At 37.1% G+C, this 25,263-nt stretch overlaps 1 protein-coding gene and 1 non-coding gene across 5 annotated transcripts in view; one reads left to right on the top strand and one right to left on the bottom strand.

The window, feature by feature from the left end:
- The window catches only part of RGS6 (regulator of G protein signaling 6), a 592,928-nt gene that overhangs the window by 232,488 nt on the left and 335,177 nt on the right, over positions 1–25,263 (bottom strand). The window lies entirely within an intron of this gene.
- On the top strand, positions 18,835–18,941 carry LOC126005753 (U6 spliceosomal RNA). The gene has a single exon (XR_007494789.1). It is a non-coding gene; the product is annotated as a U6 spliceosomal RNA (small nuclear RNA).

Genomic DNA, 25,263 nt, shown 5'->3' with positions numbered 1-25,263 from the left:
AGGGATTTTCAGAGGTCCCAGGGTAGATAAGAAAGTGGTGAACTGTGGTCAGAGAGCATTGCTCATTTACCTGACCCCTGGGAGACTTAAAATACTGAAATTGTGGATAGTATCGAAATCCACATGTACAATACATGAACTATTTACATAAACTGTTTTTACTAAAATACATATCAAAATAGTTTGGTTATAAATTTAGGCACACAGTCAAATATAAAAAACAACTATTTATAATAATATACTATAACAAAAGCTATTGTGTCAAAATATTTTATTGTACACAATATTTTTGATTCATAATTGATCAATTGCTCACTAAAATTGTAGAAAATGGAAAATTACTATATTTTATATTTTGGAGAGTCTCCTAAGCCAAGGCCAGAGGGTTCATCCTGGTTATTTTTTACACCAGGCTGATGACTAAATGCTTAAGGCCCTGTGATCCTATATGGGTCCTATAAAGATGGGAGTACTCGGGGGCATAGAGCCACGCCAAATGGTATGTGGGAGCTATAAAGTGCCAGAGATCAAAACTCTCCCCAATATATGCTAAGTATGACCTTTACCCTGAGTTATTTCTCTAGCTCCAGCTATTTTTTGTTTGTTTGGGAGTTATTCCTAGCAGAGTTCAGTCTCTGTACTCAGGAATCACTCTCGGTAGGGTTTGGGGAGCATAAACTATGCCAGAGATTGACTTTGAGCCAACTTCATGCAAGGTAAGTGGTTTTTTCTTTATATTATCTCTCCAGTCTCAAGTATGACTTTTGTTTTGTTTTGTTTTTTGTTTTGTTTTGTTTTTGGGTCACACCTGACAGCGCTCAGGGGTTACTCCTGACTCTGCTCAGAAATTGCTCCTAGCATGCATGGGGGACCATATGGGATGCTGGGATTTGAACCACCATTCATCCTGAATCGACTGTGTGCAAGGCAAATGCCCTACCGCTGTGCTCTCTCTCTCTTTCCGGCCCCAAGTATGACATTTTTAAAGTGAAGATGCTTTCTGATGGACAGAAGCAAGAAGGGAAATAGTTACCCGGAGAGAAAGAAATACAGTAAGCATTTGACATGAACATCTGGAAAGACAACATTAACGTCCTGTGGGGAAGGTTTTTTGCCATGGGTTTGTTCTGCTTGTCTGTCTTCCTCCCTCAACGATCCTTCCTTTCCTAAAACTGTTATGAGTCAAGGGTAAATGAATCACCACTGCAAAGTTTAACAAAAGTCATGAGTGACTTACAGTAAATGATGAATAAAATCCTATTTCGGGTTGAAATGACTGAGAATCCATGCCTCAGGGCACATGGCTTTAGTCTCCTCACTGATTCACAGAGGAGAATGTGGGAGGAAGAAGGAAAAATAACACGGGCACAGCATTCCATCTCCTTGAGGTGGAAACCACCCATGATAGAAAGTTCAAACTGTGCAGGGAGGAGTCCATCAAATTCATATGAAACTTAAAAGAAATAAAGAAGCACAGCAAAGGGAAAGGAACATAAAATTCCCATGAGAGAGCTTAGAAAAGATCTCCCATTCAGGTACTACATTGTGATTCTTAGTTAACCAGAAGGGGCTCTCCAGGGATAGGTACTGTTCCAGAAAAGCTAGCTCACCTGAAACTACATCAAATGTGAGTACAATTGTGTCCTGGATATAAAAAATAAGCTAAAGATCACCAATTCTAAGATTTTCAGTGCTATCAGGCATTGCATATGCATATGTGAATGTGCTTGGCTAGAGTCATTGATTTACAGCAGCTCTGGGAACTAAGATGATGATAAAAATAATCATATTCTATGCTTCAGAGTAGAATTAATTGACTAATAGGACAAAAGCTTTTTTAAATTTATACAGTATTAATAATTATTTATATGCAATGAATTGGCTCAAATAAGAAGCTGATTCTATTGTTAGCAGAGTCTTTAATTTTATCCTAATTTTTTTCAGATATTTATTTAGGCACCATGATTACAAACATGTTTGTAGTTAGGGGTTTAGTCATAAAAAGTATCCGCCCTTCACTAGTGCAACCTTCCCACCAATCCCACCATCTCCCACCTAACCCCCATTCTTCTGCCTATATTCGAGACAGGCATTCTATTTCTCACACTCATTACCATTATCATTTTATCCTAGTTTAATTCATTCATTTCTTCTATGACTTTTATAATAAAACATTTATTCCAGATTTAGAATGACAGGAAATTTATTTGTTGCTAATATTTATAATGATGTGCACTGTAACCCCATCCCCCCATTCTTCCTGTGTAACATTACCTACAAGAAAGACCCTCCCATTTCTGGGAGGGGTCTTCGGAGGTTACAAAAGGTTTGACCTCATGGGCAAAAGGGGATTTGCATGGCTGCAGTATGGAGGAGGAAGCAAGAGGAGATCTCTGAGGGACAAGGTACAGTGTAGGGCTGAATAAGGATCCATCATAAATGGATATGGTAGGTCACACATGTTGGCCAGGTCCTGAATAAAACTGATATTTCTTGGAACCTGTCTGTGAATGATTTCCTTGCCTCTACCTGAACCTGCTGACGTGCCGGGGTTGGAAATACGTGGCCTGGGCTGGAGGAGAAAGACCTTCATCACCATCCACCACCATCTAAGCCCATCTAAAGCCCCATTATTATTTTATTCTACAGTGCACTTTTTCCTCCTGTCACATTAACCTTAATTCCAAACAATAGTTCCTATTTTCCTTGCCCTATCTAGAATTGATCAAGCTCAGGCCTTAAGTATGCAAGACATTGTATTGCATTATCTCTCCAACCCCATCTTTGAAATTTGAAATATTTCATGTTTAAATAATACAAAATTTTAAATAATACAAATATCTAAATGTTGTACATAATGCAAATAAAAGAAGATGGCTTTGTTCCAATAAAACTTAATAGACAGAAACTTGAATTTTATAGAATTTTCATGTGTCATAAAGTATTTAATTCTTTTGATTTTCCCAAAATTGATTTTTGGGAGATTATATAAAAGCAGGTGACAGACTGCATTTGACTAGTGAAGCATAATTTGATGCTTTTGTTCTAAAGTGCTATGATTTGGAGATAAAGAGCCTTCACTTAGCCTGGCTGTTAGAGGAGCAGTATAGCTCAGTCCTGTCATGGATAAACCTTAGGTAGAGTGAAAAGTGCTTCTAATCTCCCAACCTGACATATCTGAAAAGAAAGCCAAAAATGATTATCAGTTAGTGCTGAGTTTAAGATATGCAGCTGTAAGAGGTATTCTCAAAAAACCCACAACACTTCTCAGAGAAAGTGGCCATTGGGAGAACCTTACTTTTTTCAATTAAAGAAAGTATGGTAATTTAAAGATGATGACCCACAGAGCTATATTACCTATTGTGTAATGGAGTTGAAATTCTCTTCCTTAAAACTGAAAAGAATTTCTAATTGCTTTATCATGACACTATTGGAGAAACTGGATCAAGTCTTTAGTAACTTCATTTCAAGAAAAGTTTCTTGAAATGCTCACTCTTTATTTTAATAATAATTTTTATTTTGACCAAAGTGGATTACAAATCTTTCACAGTAATATTTTAGGTACATATTGACATTGAATCATGAGAATTCCTCTCACCAAAGTTGTCCTCCCTCCATTCCTGTTCCCAGCATGCACTTGAAGAAGTTAGCTACTAACCAAGAAATTAATGGCCATCAAATCTAGGTTTGATTGTTCCAGTGAGCATTCCAGTCTCACATACCTTCTAGATAATCAAGAGGTCAGGAGTTTTAGTTTTTACTAACCTTCAGATCATATATGTACTATGTGAAACATCTGAGTAACCCCAATTATGCCTCAGAAGCCCAAGAATTTGTAAGTTGTAACAATAGTACAGTGGTAGGATTTATACTAGTCTGCCTTGCACAAAACACAGACCTGTGCTCAATTCTGAGTACTCCATATGGTACCTTGAGCATGCCAGGAGTAATGTTTGAAAAAATATCCAGGAGAAATCCCTGAGTACTTCTTGGGTATAACCACCCCCTCCCAAAAAACACACACTGAAAGAAAAAAATAAATAGAGAAAGAAAGCAAAGACTCTCCTTGCTAAGCACTACCTTTATTTAGTGTCTCCAAATTATGAGTTAAGACATAAAATTATTGTTTTGTCAATTAACTTCAGATTAGTTTGCTATAGTATGTAGATAGGCAAAAGGGCAATTATGCAGAGATGCATTTTATTCCTCTATACCCTTCATAAATAGTGATATAACTGTCATTCAGAATAGAAAGTGTTTTGAGGAAAGCTGTGGTAGAAAGTGGGAGCTTAATAAAACAGGCAAGGGAGACTTTGTTTATGAATACTGGATAAAAGGAGATTAGGTAGGGTGGGGACTTTAGATCTAGGAGTTTTGTGTGCTTGTGTGAAGAATGAGGTGTTGGCAAGGAAGTAGAAAACAAAATAAAGATTCTCAACAAAGAAAGCTATAGGAATGATGGTTCTCTATGATATTTGGCAAACAAAGTGACTCTTTGGGTATGTCAGCTTCCTTTTGGTGGGTAGTTAGGTATGTGATAGGTATATTTTAGCAGTTGGGAAGGTCTGGCTTGTAGGAAGAAGGTTGCTATAAGCCATTCCTCTAGCAATCTCAATAAGAGTGGGGTGTGATCAAATGCATTATAGTGTAAGAAGACATAGACAACACTAAGTTTGTAGCATTTGTAGCTTTTAAAGAGATCATCTCTGTACTCTAGTGAACTGACCAGTGTCCATCCAAGAGTGCTCATTTGAATCACTGGGACTATAATGAGGTGACATATTCCCCATACAGTAAGGAGAGATAATGAGAGCATGTTTCCCAGTGTTCAGACCTAAAATGCTGTCCTGCTGGCAGAATTGCATGGGTTGCTAGTTTTCTTCTGACTAAACAAATCCTATGCCTCAGTACTACCCAATCACATAAAATAAAATCCACTAATTTTACTAGTCTCAAAGATTTTCCAGACTAGGAGATTATACATACCCTTGGCCAACTCTTAAGTTCCCATGCAGAATATCTAAAAAGTAAATTTATGCATTTCTATTATTATTATTATTATTTTCCAAGAACCATTCTTCCATCCTGATGGCAGCATATATGCAATTGTTTCAACTATTTGGATTTTCCAGAGAAGCCTTTAAGCCCCTCCTCCAACTTCCTCTCAGCATGCATCAGAGAGATGTCAAATCCATCCATGACAGTTGCCAAGCACTAGCATTGAGAATTTCTTGAGAACATGATACTGTTGAAATACATCAAAAATTCTTTGAGCTGACAGATAGGATAACAGATATAATGGTAGTAAATAATAGACAAAAACTGGCAGGAACATTAACAAAATTTGGAATGGTTCTGTCCTCTGCATCTCCCTGGCAAAGGCCAAGAGGTAAACTTGAAAATTCTCTTGAACTCCATAGTTACACGCAGTAATTTATTTTCAGATACTCGAATTGCTTTCATTCCTGGTAAGAGTGCTCTTTAATTTCCATGCTCAGAGATAAAAGATTTGGAGAATCCTTGTGTGAAAACTGCAGAAGAGCTGCTGGAAAAAAATGTCCCTAAGTTTCATATTGACCTCATTTTACTTGCCATAAATGTACCTTTTGATAGTAAGTTGGACTTCAGAAAACAAGATTATATAAAGCTTTTTAATTCTAGTAATAGTAGACTTCTAACTCTGTGCAGCCCTGAAACTTCTTAAAGAAAAAAATAAAGAGCTTGAACCCATTCTTTAATAGTTACCCATATAGTTATCCTATAGCAGCACTAATATTTAAAAATTGCTTGAAGAAATTAAAAAATTTCTTACATTTTATATTTTATTGAAACTAGTCAGAGCCGCAGAGTCTACACGTATTCATAAGAACCTACTATGTACCAGCAAAAATAGATCTAGGACCTCTATTGATTATTATGAAATGTATAGAAACTTTAAAAACACATATTTCTCCTAACTTACTCAGGAGGCCAAATTTGATCTGAACTGAAGTATGTCTGTTACAAATACTTTATTCCAGTTGGTATGAACACTTTACGGCAGAAACATTCATGAGCTGGACATCCTAGGGGATGCTCCAATTCCCTTAGGACAATGAGTTTTCTTTCAGTGAAACATGCTAAACTCAGAATTTTGGATGAGGAATCAGACGTCTGCACTCAAGTGCCACGGGTTCCATTAGATATGTAAAGGGAGTAGGAAAAGGGGGACCTTGGAGGAGAATCACAGAGGTGCATACCATCCTATGACAATCTGCAAGTTGTGAAGATAGAACCAAAGCTACTGATGGTGACAAGGACACTGTAATTTGAAGGATCTGCAGAGAGATACACGAAAAGGTCAACATGACACTAACGTTCCCAAAGATGCAAATAACCTTCAAATCAAGTTTCTCATTTGAATATAAACTAATTTGAATCTTTGAACTATTATAAAATAATAGATGTTCCTTGGGACTGGAGAGACAGTAGAGGGTAACAGGTTACTTGTTGTGCACAAGGCTCATCCAGGTTCAATCTTCAGATGATCCCCTGAATTTTATTCCTAAGAACAGAACTAGAAGCCCTGAGAACCTCCAGATGTGGCTCAAAACATACAAGCAAACAAACAAATCATCTCAAAATAAATGTAGTCTGAGTGATAGTAGAGGAGATGGGCATTTGCCCAGCATGAAGCACCAGGTGTGCCCCTCTGAAGTATAGATGCTCCAGAGTGTCCATCAGTTGAACCCCAGAAACAGACAAGAGAAGAAAGTAGATGTCTCACTGTTGAAAGTGCTCAATAATTTCTCTTTATGCGACAGGGTCACCCACCAGCTGTGGCTGCTAGCCTATAACTCAGGGCTCCAAGTGGGCATCAGGTACTTTTTCCTATGCAGGAGCAGTCACAGATGTCCTTGTCTCCTATAAAGTTCAATACACGAAGAACTGGTTCAATCTGGAGCAGCCTCAGGTTCTCAATAACAATATAATTGGGGAGGGGAGCAGATTTCTAACACCATCCTCCATTCTGCATCAACTGCACTGACAGTGGAGGGTCCTTGGCCCCCGTTTTGTGAACCCAAGCACACATAAATTTTGCTTCAGTTGGTGTTGGGTTTTAGTCACTAGAAACAGATTTTTACAGGCAACTGAGTCTAGAAGCCCACTAAATAAGAGGATAAGGTATATTGTACAGAATGTGAACTTTAAGAAAATTTTAAGGGGGTCTCTCCTTTCTAATGAATGTAATTGTGTCTTCTTTACACTCCTATATTGAAGTCTCAAATCTCAAGATGACTTTATTTGCAGACAAGCCTTTAGGGGGGAAAATATAGTTAAATGAGATCATAGAGTAGAGCCCTAATTCAATAGAAAATTGTTCTGATAAGAGAGAACAGAGCTCATTTAGTGTGTACTTTCTCTTTCTTTTTCCTTCTTCCTCACTCTTTCCTCTACCTCTCTCTCTATGCAGGAGAAGAAGCTGGGAGAAAAACAGTGAGAAGGCTGTCATGCACAAGTCAAGAAAAGAGACCTTATGATAAACTATTCTTGATGACATTTTTATTTTTATTTCTTTTAGCTTTATATCTGTGAAAAAAAGTTCTTTTGTTTAAGCCACTCAGCCAGGGGTATTTGTTATGACAGCCTGCGCCAGCTAATGCATTCCTTACAAAGTTTATGAATCCATGACCACCTGCCACCTTGTGAGGGTCACCCCCAGTCCTACATTCTCTCCTGCTAACACTGTCAGAAAGAGAAGGCTTGTTGACAATGTACAGGAAGCTGGGGCCTGCCCTCCCAAACAGGGAACACTAAAAGACACTGGGGATTCTACCACAACAAAAGAAGTAAGGGCTTTAAGTTTATTTCTGCCTGTTTTCTACAAAGTATGAAGTTATAGTGATTTCATAACCTTATTAAAAACTGCCATGATTAAAAGATAAAAATTAGACTATAGTTTCTATTCATTAAAATCTTATGACTCAAAAATTATCTCTAAAATAGAGTCACCTTTGACACCAATCAACCAAGAAAGTTTGCTCTAATTTAACTGTAAGAGGAAATGTTTGCAAAGGAAGCTTAGAAGAATGCATTTTTTACCTTTTAGTTCTAAGACTTTGATTTTGAAAGGAAACTCCCTCCATCCCACAAAGCCTGTTTTCTAAGAAACACAAGATGCCAAGAGTGGATGCCTTCTTAGGGTGAAGGGTGCAGCTTAAAATCCCATTAAATCCCATTTCAATTTTTCATGGGGTGGGAAACTGGTTTATTGAATGGTAGGGACTTAAAGATAAGGTTTCATTTTTCCTCTTATCTCTATTTTTGGCCTGTTCTCTTGGATCTCCCTTCCCTGCAGCATGGCCGAATCTCAAGATGCCCTATTGTTTTTCAATCACTTTTACTCATGTGAGCAGTTTTATTTGTGGAAACTAAGACACACTCGTTTATTAAAGGCTGAGTGATCTCATCTCAGAGCTTCAATCTCAGGAAAATTATAGAAAGTTTCTCTTCTGCCCCATCTTGCATGGCCTGGAGTGAGAAGGGAACTGTAGCCTTTCTTTCCACTCCCCATTTTTCTCCCCACGCTTTATGACAGGTTCCTGCCATAGCTCTAACATGCCTACATTATGAGAACAAGAGTAGTGTAGGACAAACAGATATTGGTGCTTTCATAGTGTGTGTCTCTAAGTTCTTCACAGGTCCATAAAAATGTTCTTTACCCATTGCTATAATATGGTTGAAGAATAACCAGGAGACCTTATGTGATCTCCCAGGAAGAAAGGAGCAATAATTGCCCAATTTCATTCTCCTTCCAGTGTTACATAACTTAGGAGAACATGGATACATTAGCTACTTCCCAGCTACAGAATTCTGTGAAAGCAAGTTCTGTCTCCCACTCCACATGCCTTTTCTGTGTTTCACTTTATTGGGCTTAAAGACAGCTTTTGGCAAATACCAAGATTGCTTGCTACAGTGGCCTTATTTTCACATCCACAACCAAGAGGAAAGGTTCCTGACACCACAAAAACAAAACAAAACAAAACAAAAACAAAAAAAAATCAACCCTGGGATATGGCAATGAGAAGGTTTGGAGCCAGTGGTTGTTCCCATGACAATATGCTTCAAGAGTGGAGAAACCCTGAATCTCTTAGGCCATGGGAATTTCCTTCCTTCCCCAATACTTACTGTGCCTATACAAAAAAAAAAAGTGGTGGGGTAACACCAAGCCCTGCCACTGCACCACTTTTTCTGGTTTTATTTTGCTTTATTTTTTTGTTTGTTTTTTGATATTATCTCACTTCTCTTTTTCTTCCACTTTTTTCTTTCTTTTTCACTTTTGTGGATATTATTCGGTGATTTTTTTTCTTTCTATTTTAGTAGTTGATACCAAGTTTTTTCTTCTCTTTTCCTTAACCTTTTTATCTCCAACAGAATAGCATAACTTGAATCATTCAGCCTCATAAATTGAGGGGGGGGGAGAATGATACCAGGACTAGTCATATGAACACGTAGTGTAAATAAAAAATGAGCAGACTGGGCCCTGAGAGATAGCACAGCAGCATTTGCCTTGCAAGCAGCCGATCCAGGACCAAAGGTGGTTGGTTCGAATCCCGGAGTCCCATATGGTCCCCCCGTGCCTGCCAGGAGCTATTTCTGAGCAGACAGCCAGGAGTAACCCCTGAGCATCACCGGGTGTGGCCCAAAAACAAAAAAACAAACCAAAAAATGACCAGACTGGAATACCAAACAGAATACATACCCAACCTATAACAAGCTGTAAGGTGGAGACCAGTTACACTAGGATTCTGGGGGGTAAAGGAGGGATATGTGGAAGACAAGCTGGGAACAGGAGTGGAGGGAGGACAACATTGGTGGTGGGAAAGCCCTTCATTCATTGTCACTATGTACTGTAAATAATTCTGTGTAATGAACTTCAGTCACAATAAAAAAAAAAAAAAGGAAAGACAGCTTTTGGGAGTCAGATGTCAAACTTTCTCTGTTGCCAGGACCTAAACTTAGTATGAAAACCCTATTCCTTGGCACAGCTCTGTCCATGGTAATTGGAACGGAAGTATCACAGCACTTTTCATAAATCCCACAATTCTTCACTGAAATGACTGTCTCTGTCCACCTAGATAATTGTCATCTCTAATGTAAAGACTTGCTGTGATGGAGCAAAATGACTAGACTGATTTTTGCATTTTTATTAAACACTTATTATTTTATTAAACATTTTTATTAAATTATTTTTAATTTTATTTTTAATTTAATAATTTAATTATTATGCATAGCTCTGTCTAGTGGTCCATTTGAAAACTTCAAATAACTATCACTAATGTTCAACTTTGGAGAATTAATTTCTTCTGATAATTAGAAAGTTCCATTCAATACCCTTAGTTCAAATCATATTTCTGGACAGTTAGTAATCCAGTGCTGAAAACTCTTACAAATCCCATAAATATAGAATGAAGAAGAAAATATTGACTAAGGTTATACCCTTAAGAGTCTACTCAAGTAGTAAGGACAATTATAACTTTAAAATACAGTCTACCAAGCACATTTTATATATGCAGATGCATTCATAAGACTTTTATTTGCCATAATGCTGTTTTCCAATAAAAATATAAGGCTACTTATATAAAATATTCTTAAACTTTCATTTGTTTTAAAGGACAGATGGAAACAATTCATTGGTAAGATATTCTCTCAAAAGTACTTTTTTGGGAGATTCATATCTTTCTTGATTTTGTTTTAATAAGTGAGTTGAAACTCTTTTTTACATTTTTTATATTTATGACCCAATTTCTAAGTATTACAAATAACAATAAGATTTAATACTTAAAAAAAAAGGTATATTATTGGGGCCAGTGCAATACATTGCACAATGAGTAGGGTGATTGCCTTGCATGGGGATGACCCGGATTTGATCCCAGGCATTTTATATGGCCTCTCAAGCCTGCCAAGAGAAATAGCTGAACACATAGCTAAGGCATAACCTTTGAGCACCATTAAGAGGGGCCCAAAAACCAAAAAAAAAAAAAAAAAAAGCTATATTATTGAGCTGTATAGAGCTTTCCATTAGTCAATTATTTCAACAGGAAACTGCAATGTGAATCTACAACAAGGAAACTAAAGGAGAATTATAAAATCAGATGCCATATTTACCATGCTAGTAATATAATTAAGAAATAAGGCAGTAGGGAATGATGGTGATGAGCAAACCTGGGACCTCAATGTTATGTTAGTTCCAGGTATGCAGCAAAATAATTTAGTATTTGTATACACTGCAAAATGATGGTACCAATAAGTCTTGTCAAATTTCTTACAAACTTACATTTTCCATCTCTGGATGAAAATTCTTAAGATATACTTTTACAGCTAAAATTTAATATTCAAAATAAAAATTTTATTGTGAACTTTGATGATTTTTTAAAATATTGGATTTTTTTCAGATATTAGTCACAAACAATAAAATGACCCCAAGCCTTATACACATGCTGATGATATCTGCGATCTCCTTTTGTAGTAGATATCATTTGTGTTAGACAAAAGGTTATCTCTATGCAAATCCTTGAGAACAGTGTGTTTTCAGTTAAGACTCTAGAACAAGTCCTATTGTTCTTAAGTTCCTAGTTAGTTTTAATCTCATGGAAACCATAATAAAAGAAAATGATCAAGTTTTTATTTTCTTCTGGACTACCAACAAGCACAGAAGCAAATTGCCTATTCCAATATAGCAAGTATACAGAGAAATCTAGAAGGTACAATTTCTTGGCCCATTTTATACTTTTCCCAACCTTTTATTTCTCATCTAATCTTAGTTTTTTCATCTTGCTCTATTTTTATATAAATCCATTGGTACTATTTGAAAAATGAAGAAACTGAGGATCATCATCAAATGTTTGAATAAGGCAGTAAAAGAGCCAATCCATCTTTTCTGGTTTAAAACCAAAACTCTCATCTACTAAAAATAATGCTTACATGTAGAAGAGACCTCAAAAGCATTATAACTCAGATATAGATGATAGACATCTCCTTGCCCAGAGGCATTACATAGTGAAGGGGCACAGGAATACAGTGTGATGACAACATAAATGACACCTGGACCCTGCAGTTGTTTGGTATATGTAGCACATACTTATTAATGGCATTAAAAACTAATTTTATATTTTTGCTAGGGACTAAACTGGAACACCACTTTAAGAACAAGGGTATAATTTTTTGTTGTTGTTGTTTTGGGTCACACCTGGCAACAATCAGGGGTTACTCCTGGCCCTATGCCCAGAAATCGCCCCTGGCAGGTTCAGGGGACCATAAGGGATGCCGGGATTCAAACCACCGTCCTTCCGGATGCAAGGCAAATGCCTTACCTCCATGCTATTTCTCCAGCTCCAAAAACCAGGGTATAATTAATATCTATTTAAACAGAACATGCATTACGTAAATAACACAATTCAAACACACCTTGTGAAAATAAAATGATGAAACTCATGATATTTGGGGGGAAAGATCCTTGCTATAATGCTCTAAAATCTAACTCATGGCATAATTTGGAGAGAGCTTTGCTACAATGCTCTAAAATTTGGGCCACAGGGAAAGCTTTATGGGTGAGAAAACATAAAGGAGTACTTTGGATTTTTCTATCACCAACTCCCCAGAGAGTGGTCCAAATGAATCTGCTGTGTACAAGCTCTGTTCTCTGTTAAAATTGAATTATAGCGTGGTTCCAATACATTTGGATTAAATTATAACAGTGTGAGAGCACAGGATGTACTCACATCTTAAGTCTTAAGGAATTAGCTGTTTAAATTCAGTATTATTCTTATTTATAGTTTCACTTCTCATAAACAATACTAGAGTTATGGCTTTCAAATATTTTAAATGGTAGAACTATTATTTCTCCCCAAATCTTTATGCATCTCCAGTGCTTGGTGGCTGAGTGATTATTATGAGGGAGGGTTGTGGGCTGGTCCACGGGGGCTGCTCTTTCGGGTCCTGAGCTGCTAGAAATGCAGCTTCACTCTTTTCTTCTTGTCCACAGGGTAGCCAACCCTCAGAGGTCCTTACCTTTTATCTTATTACTGAGCCTGCTATAATGTGATCCAAATGTTTAGGGAACCCCTAAAGTCGTTTCAAAGAATCATAGGGTTCCATGAAACATGGTTCAAAATTGATTCCCTTTCTGCCATATTGTCAACCTGGTAATTGTCTAAGTAATACACTTATGGAAAACATTACAACATTACCAGAGCAAATAAAAAAAAGAGAGAGTTAGCAAATTCTGGTTTCCACAGCAACTTCTAAGATAACTAGTACTCCCATTCCCACTGAAGTAGAAAGCATCTTTACAAAAAATTTTTAGAACACCCCTGATGCTGGCATCAGCCTATCTCTAAGGCATATTTTGGGGGTATGAAATGTATACTACAAAGACTTATTCAGGCTTTGGCCCTATCCCAAAACCAATATGTTGACAGCTGCCTGTGGTCATTAATGTGCTTACATAAAATTTTAAAGCTGTATAAAGCTTAATATAATGCTCTTTATACGGAACAAGAGGTTTGTTTTGTTATTTAAATTAATATATTTAAATAGACATCAAAAGAGGCTATATGATGTCTTATATCAGATAATAAACTAAAGTGGAAATATATGGAGATAGGGAATATTTTATTAAAATAAAAGCTAAAAAATAATATATCCATATTATATCCATATCCATATTATATATAGCACAGTGGTAGGGCATTTACTTTGCACACAGCCAATCCAGAACAGATGGTGGTTCGAATCCCAGCATCCCTGATGGTCCCCCGTGCCTGCCAGGAGCTATTTCTGAGCACAGAGCCAGGAGTAATTCCTGAGTGCTGCCGGTGTGACCCCCCCAAACCAAAAAAATATAATATATCCATGAATAAAACTTCCCTTGTAAGTTTTTACTTAGTTTTATCTCCAGTGAACATAACTAGCTAAATAGTTAAAATGTGGTAATGTGTGAAAGGGCAATAAATACCTTCCAAATAAATAAGAATGATCATTATATAAAGTGTACATAATAAATAAAAAAAACAAAAGACATTTGGGTCCAGAGCAATAATAAAGTGGGTAGGACATTTGCCTTGCATGGGGCTGACCCATGCAATACCTGGCATTTCATATGGTCCCCAAACCTGCCAGGAGAGATTTCTGAGTTCACATCTAGGAGTAACCCCTTGGTGATGCTGGGTGTGGCCCCCCAAAAGTGTACATAATAAATTTATTTTGAAGTTAAAGGAGAATGTTTCTTTGAAGTGTTAACTCAAAAATGTTAAGTGAATAAGAACATTGGTACTCATCCCTCTCCTGACTAGTGTCACATGTCTTATACTCTCTGGAAACCAGAGGAAGCAGAGGCAGCTGCTTATATATAAATGTATATTCATGGAATATCTGTGTCAAAAAAGATAAACAAATAAATAGATAAATAAATAGAGATTATTTTGTGCTTTTTTTCCCCTCTGCATAGGCACAGTAAATATGGGGGACATTAGAAAAGGAATTCCCTTGGCCTAAGAAATACAGGGTTTCTCGACTCTTGACGTATACTGTCATGGGATTAACTATAGACTGCTTGCATGTTCATTTACTCTCCCCTCGGTGCTTTTGTGATGTGTAGACTACTTCTGCTTTGTCATGGCACCCTATTTTTTTTAATCTAGTTTTGAGGACCTGGTTAAAGACCTGCTCAATTCCTTTTCTTATGTGGTAATTAAATCTACACCTATAATTACTTTCTTTTTATCACTCTCCACCTTACCCCTCCATCTTTCCAAATTACCCTGGTGTTTGGAAGAAGGTAAGGGATAGTCATTTTGCCCAGTCTGCTTAAATGATTCAAATTAATCCTACATGATCTTGCTCTGCCTCATTGCTGCTTTACTAGAGGAAATCACAGGCATTCTTGTCCACTTTCTATACTATATAGACCCTCCTAATCCCATAGTCAATCCAAGTGCTTCCTTTGACTGGCTCTGCCTGGCAACATGTGCTGAGTCTTGCCCCACAAAACCACAAGTAACAAAACTATAAACTATTTTTATTAAAACCATTGTGAATTACAAATTCTCTTATAGTTGGCATATAGTAACTAGGGAATTATGGCCATTCCCACCACCAGTGTTGACCTCCCTCCATTAAAGTTCCCAGCATATATCCTATATGATCACCCATAGCTCTCTGACCTGTCAGTTTAACAGGCCCATTTTAAGTTTAGATTGTTATAGTTTGGGTCTCTTGAATCGACTGTTGTTGACTTTGGTTAGGATATTTAGTCTGTCCTTTTGTTCTCCACCAATGCACCTGAGACCACTTGGCCCCTGACCCACATCCTCTTGTTTTTCTTCCTCAATTTTGTAGAACAATGCAGAAATATGCGTAAAATAAGTAATTAATATCCCAAGGGTCTATGAAAAAGGCAGGAGTCCCTATCTAGAAGGTAATAGTAAGATTTAAAAAATTTAAAAAGGGGGTGGTAGTGGTGATGGAGCTTTGTTTTCTGTTTTGCATAAGCACAGTAAATGTTGGGGAAATTTAAAATGAAATACCCTTAGCCTAAAAATCAGGGTGTCCCTACCCATGAAGCATCCCGTCATAAGACCAACTACAGGTTCTGGGCGTACTAATTATCCAACCCCAGGGTCTTTCTTCATGGTCCCAGGAAAAGTTCTCAATCATGGTTGTTGCAGTCAGGCTTCTGTAATTAGAGCTGTTGGTTTTTGCATAGATCCTATGTCGAAGCAAGGACGTCTTTGGATTTCATCTTACTGTTATATGGTGAGTCAGGGAAACTTTCCCTGAGAGCAAGTTGTTGTTTCCTGGTCATCAAGGTGTCATAGATCCCACCCTGGAGCAAGTTGGTGCCAGGGCAGCATTAGGGTCTCCTCATGTGAAAATTTTGATTCCTGGTGGTGGAGCAGGAAACTGTGCCAGTTCCAAGGATGGGAGTCAAGGTTTGTGGTTGGATGGTCGATAAAAACTATTAGCTCTTCCCAGCCCTTTGTTCTCCATGTAGCCTCACTACACTTCATCCAAGGTGATGTGAAGAAAACACAAAAATAAAACCTTTTTTTCCAAAGAAAAGTCTAAGGCTAATTGTAGGTGGCACCAGAGAATGAGCAGGAAAGCAAAAACTGAGTGAATGCAAAAACAAAAACAAAAACAAATCCATGGTCTTTGGAAAGAAAAGGTGCTACCTTGTGTCTTGTGGTGACTTTCAGCATTGAAATTTGATAGAGAGATTGCTGCTTCTTCCTGTCATTTAAAGTAGGAAGCGAGGAACCCGTTGTGAATCAGGATTATTCCATAAATAACAGCAGATGTCATAGAGGAGGTGAAGAGGGAAGCTCAGATTGGACAATAACTTGAGACTTCAGGTCAATGCATTCCCTAGAGAGGCAATTAGCCACACTAGGAATAAGGAGGGGCATGCGGAAAGGACAGTGCTCTGATGTACATGACCAGGACACCACCTGAGCTTTACCTGGTAAAGAAGATAGGACACAGGGCCAAAAAAGACGAGACAAACAAAAGGCTGGGTGTCACAGTGCTGGAAAAAGGCTGCTTGGTTTTATAACGTTATGACTTCAATGAACTCATGCCTTTATCATCAAGGAGAGACCGGTGACTAACCTTCACAAACCATGGAAAATAAGGGCTGTGCAGCTGATTTTTGCCCTATCAAAGATCAACCTTATGACTCAAGATATTGACAGTTTTTACCCACCAGAATTTAACTTAAACATTATTGCTGAAGCTATGCATTCCTATCACACTCAGAAAACACTAGGACTCAAACCCTATCTCCTGGGTTGTCCTGTCCCTAGACTAGAAATTGGCCAAATATGATGACTCTATACCCTCAGAACCCAGGCGCATCATGATGTGTCCTCAAGACCTGGCCTTCCTGACCTGAGTCATATGCTCCAGTCACAGCCAGAAAATTGGAGTCCCATCCCCATTTTTTTATTTCATCCTGATCCATCCCAATGCTAGAATTGGCCATATCTGATATACATTTACCTTTTAAATGGATACTAGTAAGTCCATGCAAAAATATTGCTCTCTCTATATATCTCTCTCTTATTTGAAGAAAGGTTGTATATGGCATTTCTATTTCTTAGACAGTATACAGCTTCAAAACTCAGTTAACTCAATGGAGCAACTAATTTACAATTTCCTTAGCATTAATAACTCTGCATTGTAAGGAAAATGTCCTGAAAAGTAGTAGTATTACTAGTAGCCATTTGGTGGAATTAAACAGATACTTCTCAAGTAAATAGGAGCATAAAACTCTACTATTAATACCCACAAAACTCAAAGAACAATGAGAAAATAAAAAACTCAACTGCAGTTAGAGATGCAGAGAGAAACTTAGGTAAATCTGCAAGCCCATCAAAACACTTGATCCTGGTTGATAAGGGCCTAAAATCAACACTTACATCACTGGCAATAGAAATTAAGGAGGCACTTGCCAATGAAATTAAGCAATAATAGATGAGAAATTCAAACAACTCAAAAAAGAATTTTTTTTCAATGATGGGAAATCCCATACAAATTGAAGTTGATAAAGAACATACTAGTAAGTTGTAGTAGCAGAATATCACAGGGAGAGAATTGAACAGACATACTTGAAGACAAAATATAAGCCATCATAGTGATATGAAGAAAAAACTTACAATGAAGTTGATAATGAAGTCTAAAAAGAAAAAAGATAAAAGGATAAAAGAAAGAAATGTAAGGTATTTAATGAACAAATAAAATAATAGTCTCTGAATTCTATAAATTTTGTGATGAGGAAAATGGAAGAGGGAAGAAAAAGTAGTGAGAGAGATAATAGCAGAGATCTTCCCCACTCTAGAGAAAGAGAGCTGTACAAGTCCAGGAGGCCAAAGAGTAACAAACAAAATAGACTCATACAGAACAACCATATAGCAATCAAAATGGTAAAAATCAAAGAGATAAACCATTTTGTCCCCTTCCCTGAGAGATAAACTTTTTAAACTAAAAATCATCTATTAAATTTTTCTACATTGAGGACAATATTTGCCACTGGCTTGTGGTAGATGGCCTTAACTATATTGAGAAAGGTTCCTTTCATTCCCATCTTGCTGAGAGTTTTGATCAAGAATGGATGTTGGACCTTATCAAATGTTTTCTCTGCATCTATTGATATGATCATTTTATTTTTATTTTTTTTTGTTGTTGATGTTGTATATTATGTTATAGATTTACAGATGTTAAACCATCCTTGCATTCCTGGGATGAAACCTACTTGATTATAGTGGATGATCTTCTTAATGAGGCATTGAATCCTATTTGCCAGAATTTTGTTCAGGATATTTGCATCTGCATTAGTCAGCGATATTGGTCTGTAATTTTCTTTTTTGGGAGCATCTCTGTCTGGTTTAGGTATCAAGGTGATGTTGGCTTCATAAAAACTATTTGGAAGTGTTCCCATTTCTTTCAATTTTATGAAAAAGTCTTGCCAGGATTGGTAGTAAAATTCTGGCAAGAGACAAGGCTGTCCTCTCTCACCACTCCTATTCAACATAGCACTGGAAGTCCTTGCTATAGCGATCAGGCAAGAAAAAGATATCAAGGGAATCCAGATAGGAAAGGAAGAAGTCAAGCTCTCACTGTTTGCAGATGACATGATACTCTACTTAGAAAACCCTAAAGTCTCTACCAAAAGCTTCTAGAAACAATAGACTCATATAGCAAGGTGGCAGGCTACAAAATTAACATAGAAAAACCAATGGCCTTTCTATTTACCAATAATAATAGGAGAAAAATGGACATTAAGAAAACAACCTCGTGCTCGCTTTGGCAGCACTTATACTAAAATTGGAACAATACAGAGAAGATTAACATGGCCCCTGTGCAAGGATGACACGCAAATTCGTGAAGCATTCCATATTTAAAAAAAAAGAAAACAACCCCATCCACATTAGTGCCACACAAACTCAAATATCTTGGAGTCAACTTGACTAAAGATGTGAAGGACCTATACAAAGAAAACTACAAAACTCTGCTCCAAGAAATAAGAGAGGACACATGGAAATGGAAACACATACCCTGCTCATGGATTGGCAGGATTAACATAATTAAAATAGCAATACTCCCCAAAGCATTGTACAGATTTAATCCAATCCCTCTAAAGATACCCATGACATTCTTCAAAGAAGTGGATCAGGCACTTTTGAAATTCATTGGAACAATAAACACCCTCGAATAGCCAAAGCAATTATTGGGAAAAAGAATATGGGAGGCATTACGTTCCCCAACTTTAAACTGTATTCCAAAGCAATAGTTATCAAAACAGCTGGTATTGGAATAAAGACAGACCCTCAGATCAGTGGAATAGACTTGAGTACTCAGAGAATGCTCCCCAGACATACAATCATCTAATCTTTGATAAAGGAGCAAGAAGTCCCATCAAAAGGTACAGAATGGAGGGATGGAACAAGAAAAAAAAAATCTGTTTTTTTTTTCTGCTTCAGGAAATGCATCTAAAATCACAGGATAGACACAGACTTAAAGTGAAAGCATGGGAAAACAATTATACAGGTCAATGGAAAACCAACAAATGACCAATAAAACCAACAAAAAAGCTGGGACAGTCATAACTATATCAGACCAAACTGAATTCAACCTAAAGAAATTAGACACTACTGATTGGCCAAGAGACCAATAGACGAAGAAGTATTAACTCCAATCAACATATACATACCCAATGTTGGGTCAGCAGAGTTTGTAATACCTTTGCTTATATGGATGGAAACATAATAGTAGTAGGAAACTTCGACATGCCACTCTCACCATTGAATAGATTTACTAGACAGGATATCAGTAAAAACACAAGATACCTAAATGAGGAACTAGAAGAGCTGGGACTAATTGATTTCTAAAGGGATGCCTATCCTCAAAAAACTGAATACATTTTCTTCTCTAGTTCACATGTAAAATTCTCCAGGACCGATCACATTTTAGAACGTAAGTTTACCTTACATAAATTCACAGATGTATGAATCACACCAAGTATCTTATCAGACCACTATGTCACCAAGACAGAGATTAACCATAAAAAATGTGGAGAAACTCTAACACCTGGAGAATGAACAATATGCTGCCTGATAATCGCTGAATCAAAGAGAAAATCATGCATTTGTCTTCTCTGCCTTTTATACTCTGGAGAAGCCCTCATTTTCTCTTGAGCACTCATTTCTATTTTTCTCCCCTCTCATCTTTTCTAAGTAAATTTCTTTCAATATAACTATTTTCTTCACTAAAAATGACTTCAGGGTTAGAATGTGGCTCAGTTGGCAGAATACATGTCTCACATGTGTTATGCTCTGCATTTTTGAATCCCCAGAAATTATTTCAGATTATTTTAAGCTTCTGGAAAGTTTCAAGAGTTTATTGCTGACCTAGTTGTAAAGTTTTCTGTAGCTGTGCTGATCAATAGAACAATCTCCATACCACCCAAACACACAATGATAAAAAACAATCAAAATGTCATCTAAGTCAATTAATTCTATCATTATTTCCAACATAGACATTATAAAAAATTCAAGGACACAGAATTTTACCTGGGGGCCACACAGAATTTTACCTGTGAGTAGGTATGCCTAAAATGGAGTGTCAGGTGGAACTGTATTATAAAGATATGTTAACTGAAGTTGTGATAACCAACAACCCACAAATTTATTTCTTAGTCATAGGTTGGCAAGAGCTCAGCTTGCTACTGTTTTATTTCAAGACTCAACTTTACCAAAGCTTTCACCAGTTCTTAAGATGATTTGTATTTAAGTAGCCAAAGCAGCTGTGACACAGAACTTTATGTCTCTGTCTGAAGCCAAAAAAGATGAAGAAATACTCTATTGCAGGAGCTGGTAAAATTACAGATCATGAACCAATTCCTGTGTTACATAATTATATGTAACAAACACAACTATTAGTATTTACCAGAGATTTGCCAGAGAATTGTGACAGAGCCTATGTGTTCTCTACAAACACGATGTATTTCCCTAACTTGCCCTTTAAGAAACAGCTTCCAGATTGCTGGTCTACTATTTTAATTAGCTTCTACTAGGTCTTGTTGCAATAACAGTCTCCCAGTTATAGGAGTTTACAAAAAAAAAAAACTCACTATGTGTCAGCTGTAAACAGATGTGGCTCTGATTTAGGTCTTCATCATAGATAGTTTATTTCTTGTTATAATAGGCTATTATTATGACAGAGAGAATAAAAGGAAAGGGACAAATCTCACGATGACTCTTAAAGCTTAAACGTGAATCTACATAGCTTTTCACTTCTGCTTACATTTTATTGGACAAAGAAAGTGACCTGGGATCTGGAGAAATAGGTTAATTGGCAGAGCACATGCTCTATGTGCAGGTTTGATTCCCCAGCATGGCATGGTTCCCTGAGCGAAGATTGGAGCAACCTCAAGTATATAACTGGGAATGGAGCCTGAGTAGTGGTGAGTGTGAATGTTTCTCCACCGCCATCTAAAAAAGAAGAAGAAAGTTACTTGGCTCAGCCTGATGGTACTGAATAGACAAGTATACTTTCACCACAATCAGGTATGGTGTCTTACCCATGTGCAAGAATGTGGAATACAATTACAGAGAAGGAACAGACATTGAGACTACGACAAAATCAACCTTATGAGGCTTTGGGGAAAGGCAGTAATGACTGGACATAATGGCTGGACATTAAGTCAACTTGGGAGAGATGGGGGTGGAATTCTCATAGGGTCACAGTGAATTCTTTACATGTAGAGACTTCGGTTCCAACCCTGGCACTGCATGGTGTCCTGAAGGACACTGTTAGAGATCCTTTGCCCCATTCTCCCACTCTACCAGTATCAGGCAGTGAGAGTATGGTTCCCAAACTGGAGGAAAAAATATAACTCACATTAATGTCTTAAGGATAAGTTCAGTATATAAAAAGATCCAGGACCAAGAGTAAATGATCAGAAAATTAGAATGAGTTATTGGCTCTCTATCTCTGAACTTCCATAAAATGAGGTCATCAGATTGTGCATCAGTGCTTGAAAAATTTTTATGCCAACAAATGTTGAGCTTCAGTCTCTCCACCCAACCATGACTACAATTGGACTTTGAGTTACTAGAGACTGTAAGTGAATCATTGCTAAAAACCATCACCATCATCAATTGTAAGTCACAGGGCTGCCTACACCTAAACATAAATTTGAGACATTTGAATCACTTCTCTCCTGGGATTGTTCATTCACACTTGAGCAGATTTTTTACAGGCTACCAGGGAGCTGGGAACATTCCCACTGGCTTGCGAGGCAGTTTTTCTAGAAGTACAGATACCTAAATTTACACCACATGGAAATATAATGGAATTGGCACTAAACTCTTTAGATGGCAATCATCTGTTCATCTGTGTGTCTCTGTGGCTTGGAACTGTCTGTTTCAATACAGCGTTCCAGGGATTTGGTACAGAGTGATGCTCTTTAACTATTTCTGAATTAATTGATAAAAAGAAGTAAGTGTTTTATAATATGTATACTATTAATTTTTTTCTCAAATTCTGGGAGTTTCTCTTATTACCATAGTTGTTTTGTACTATTTTTCTTTGGAGAGTTTTGTCAGAGCATTTATATGGTTGGATTTTTTTTTCATTTAATTTATATCTAAAAGCAAAAGATAACTTTATCTCGTTTCAGCACCCAATTCTTATCTAGAGTGATCATTTCCAACTATCATGGTCATAGTGGTCCCTTCTCTGCCATAATTGTACTCTCCCCACCATTTGTGACAAGTTTTCCTACCGTGGACTGATCCTGGTGGTTCTTGTCTCTATTTCTCTGGATATTATGACCATATTCTATTTTTATATCCCACAAGTGAATATTATCATTCTGTGTCTATCTCACTCACTTCACTCAACATAATACTTTCCATATCCATGCATGTGTGAGCAAAACACCTGATTTCCCCCTCACACTTCCATAATATGCCATCGTGTAGATGTACAGTGGTTGCTTTATCCATTCATCTGTTCTCAGGCACTTGGGTTCTTTTCATATTCAGCTATTGTGAATAGTGCTGCAATAAACATAGGAATGCTGAGGGCTTCTCTGCATTATTATTTTGGGCCCCTGGGGTATAACTCTTGAGTGGTATTTCTTGGTCATATAGAATCTCAATTTCTAGGTTTTTTTTTTTTTTTTGAGGAATATCTGTATTATTTTCTAGAAAAGCTGGACCAGTCTACATTTTCCACTAGCAGTAAATGAGACTCCATTTCTTTTTGCATCCATGCCAGCACTGGTTGTTCTTATTCTTTGTGATGTGTGCCAAACTCTGTGATGTGAGATGATACCTCATTATTGATGATTAATGATAGCAGCATTTTTTTTCATGAAAGTGCCTTTTGTCCATCTGTATTAATTCTTTGAAGAAATACCTATTCATCTTTCTTCCCACTTTTGGATGAGATAAGTTTTGTTTTGTTTTGTTTTGTTTTGTTTTGTTTGTTAAACTCTACCAGTGCCTTATATATCCTAGATATTAACCCCTTATCAGATGGGTTTTGGGTGAATAGTCTCTCTCAGCCTATGGGAAATCTTTTATTCTAGTCATCATTTCTTTTGAGGTGCAAAAGCTTCTTAGTTTAATGTTGTCCCATTTGTCTCTTTGCTTCCACTTGCTTTGGTATGCATGATACCTCTTTAGTAATAATATTGCAAACAACAGTCTCTAAAAGGAAAAAAGAGAAGAGAGGGAGAGAGAGAAGGAGAAAGTGAGAGAAGGAAATGTCTACTTCAGGGCAAGGCAGGGGAGAAGGTAGGGAGGAGAGTGGGAGGGAAATTGGGGACATTAGTGGCAGGAAATGTGCACTGGTAAAGGGAGTTGTACATTATATAACTGAAATCAATCATAAATAACTTTGTAGCTAAAAATGAGGTAATAAAATCTTTTTAAATGTGAGAAGATACATATTTTAATACATTAATGGTGGTAAACATTTATATAGATAGATAGATATATGAAGAAAAGATCATTATAAATACAAGGTAGAGGAAATCTAGAAAAATCCATAAGGTGAATTTGTGGAATAGGATGTAAAGATGGTAAAGTAATGGAAAGTAGGGTTTGGGGGGAGTTATGTTCTCAAATAGTGCTCAGAGGGTTCTGGGGCCAATATTAGAGATAATTGTCCATCTGTGTTGAATAGTTCAATGCTGTTTAGCATTGGAAATAACTAGAAATGTGATTCTTCAGGAGATTGGCAGTGTGGCATGTAGACCAAAGAAACATGTAGAGGTACTGGGTGAGGGTGGAGCATATGGTGTCAGTGTTGAGGGTCTGACTAAGGTCTCTGTGCATACAAGACAGAATTCTAACTGCTGTGCTCTATCCTGCCCTCTAAGTAGGTAATTCTTAACTATTGTTCATTTCTTTCTCCATATTTACCCAATGTGTCAGTTTCATCTACCTCTCTACAGCAAAAAATCCAAAAGCTATTAAAATATAATTGCAAACTGATCTTTCCTTCCATTCAGATTGCAGAGTAAATACAAATGTCATAGATCAAACCATCATTTGGTACTATTAGGTGCTAAGTCTTATCAGGATAAATCAGGTTCTCTTGAGAAACAGAGATAATAAAGATCTATCTGTTTGTCTATTTATCTGTCTGCCTTTCTATCTATCTGTCTATCTATTCATCTATCTATCTATCTATCTATCTATCTATCTATTTATCTATCTATCATCTATCAATCATAATGGAGGTTTGAAAAACTCAATAATCTGACATGTACCATCTAGAGACCAAGGAGAGTCATTTGTTGAATTCAGGCCCAGTCCAAAGGCCTGAAAACTAGTGAGGAGCCATCATACCAATCTCAGTAGAAAAGAAATTAAGATGATATGTATGTTCTCACACAGCAACAAAGGACAGAAGAGAAGTCTTGCTTTCTCATTCATAGACTGGATAGTGTTCACCCACATTGGTGAGGAAAACCCACCTTTTCCGGATCTACTGACTCAAGTATTAATCTCATCTTGAAATACCCTTTAGATATTTGAAAAATCATGAATAATCCAGGGGATCACTCCATGACCCACAACACCCTTTTTTGTAGAAAGTCAAAAAGTATAACCGGAAGTTTTCCAAATCTACTTCCGATACTATACTTTTTTTTTTTTTTTTTACCTTTGCGTTACAACTAGTGGTGGACATGGATTTTACTAGGTTCAG

The sequence above is a fragment of the Suncus etruscus genome, chromosome 3, assembly GCF_024139225.1.
Source record: "Suncus etruscus isolate mSunEtr1 chromosome 3, mSunEtr1.pri.cur, whole genome shotgun sequence".
Classification (NCBI taxonomy): domain Eukaryota; kingdom Metazoa; phylum Chordata; class Mammalia; order Eulipotyphla; family Soricidae; genus Suncus; species Suncus etruscus.
Note: the sequence above shows the minus strand (reverse complement) of the source record. Positions and strands in the feature narration are given on the sequence as shown.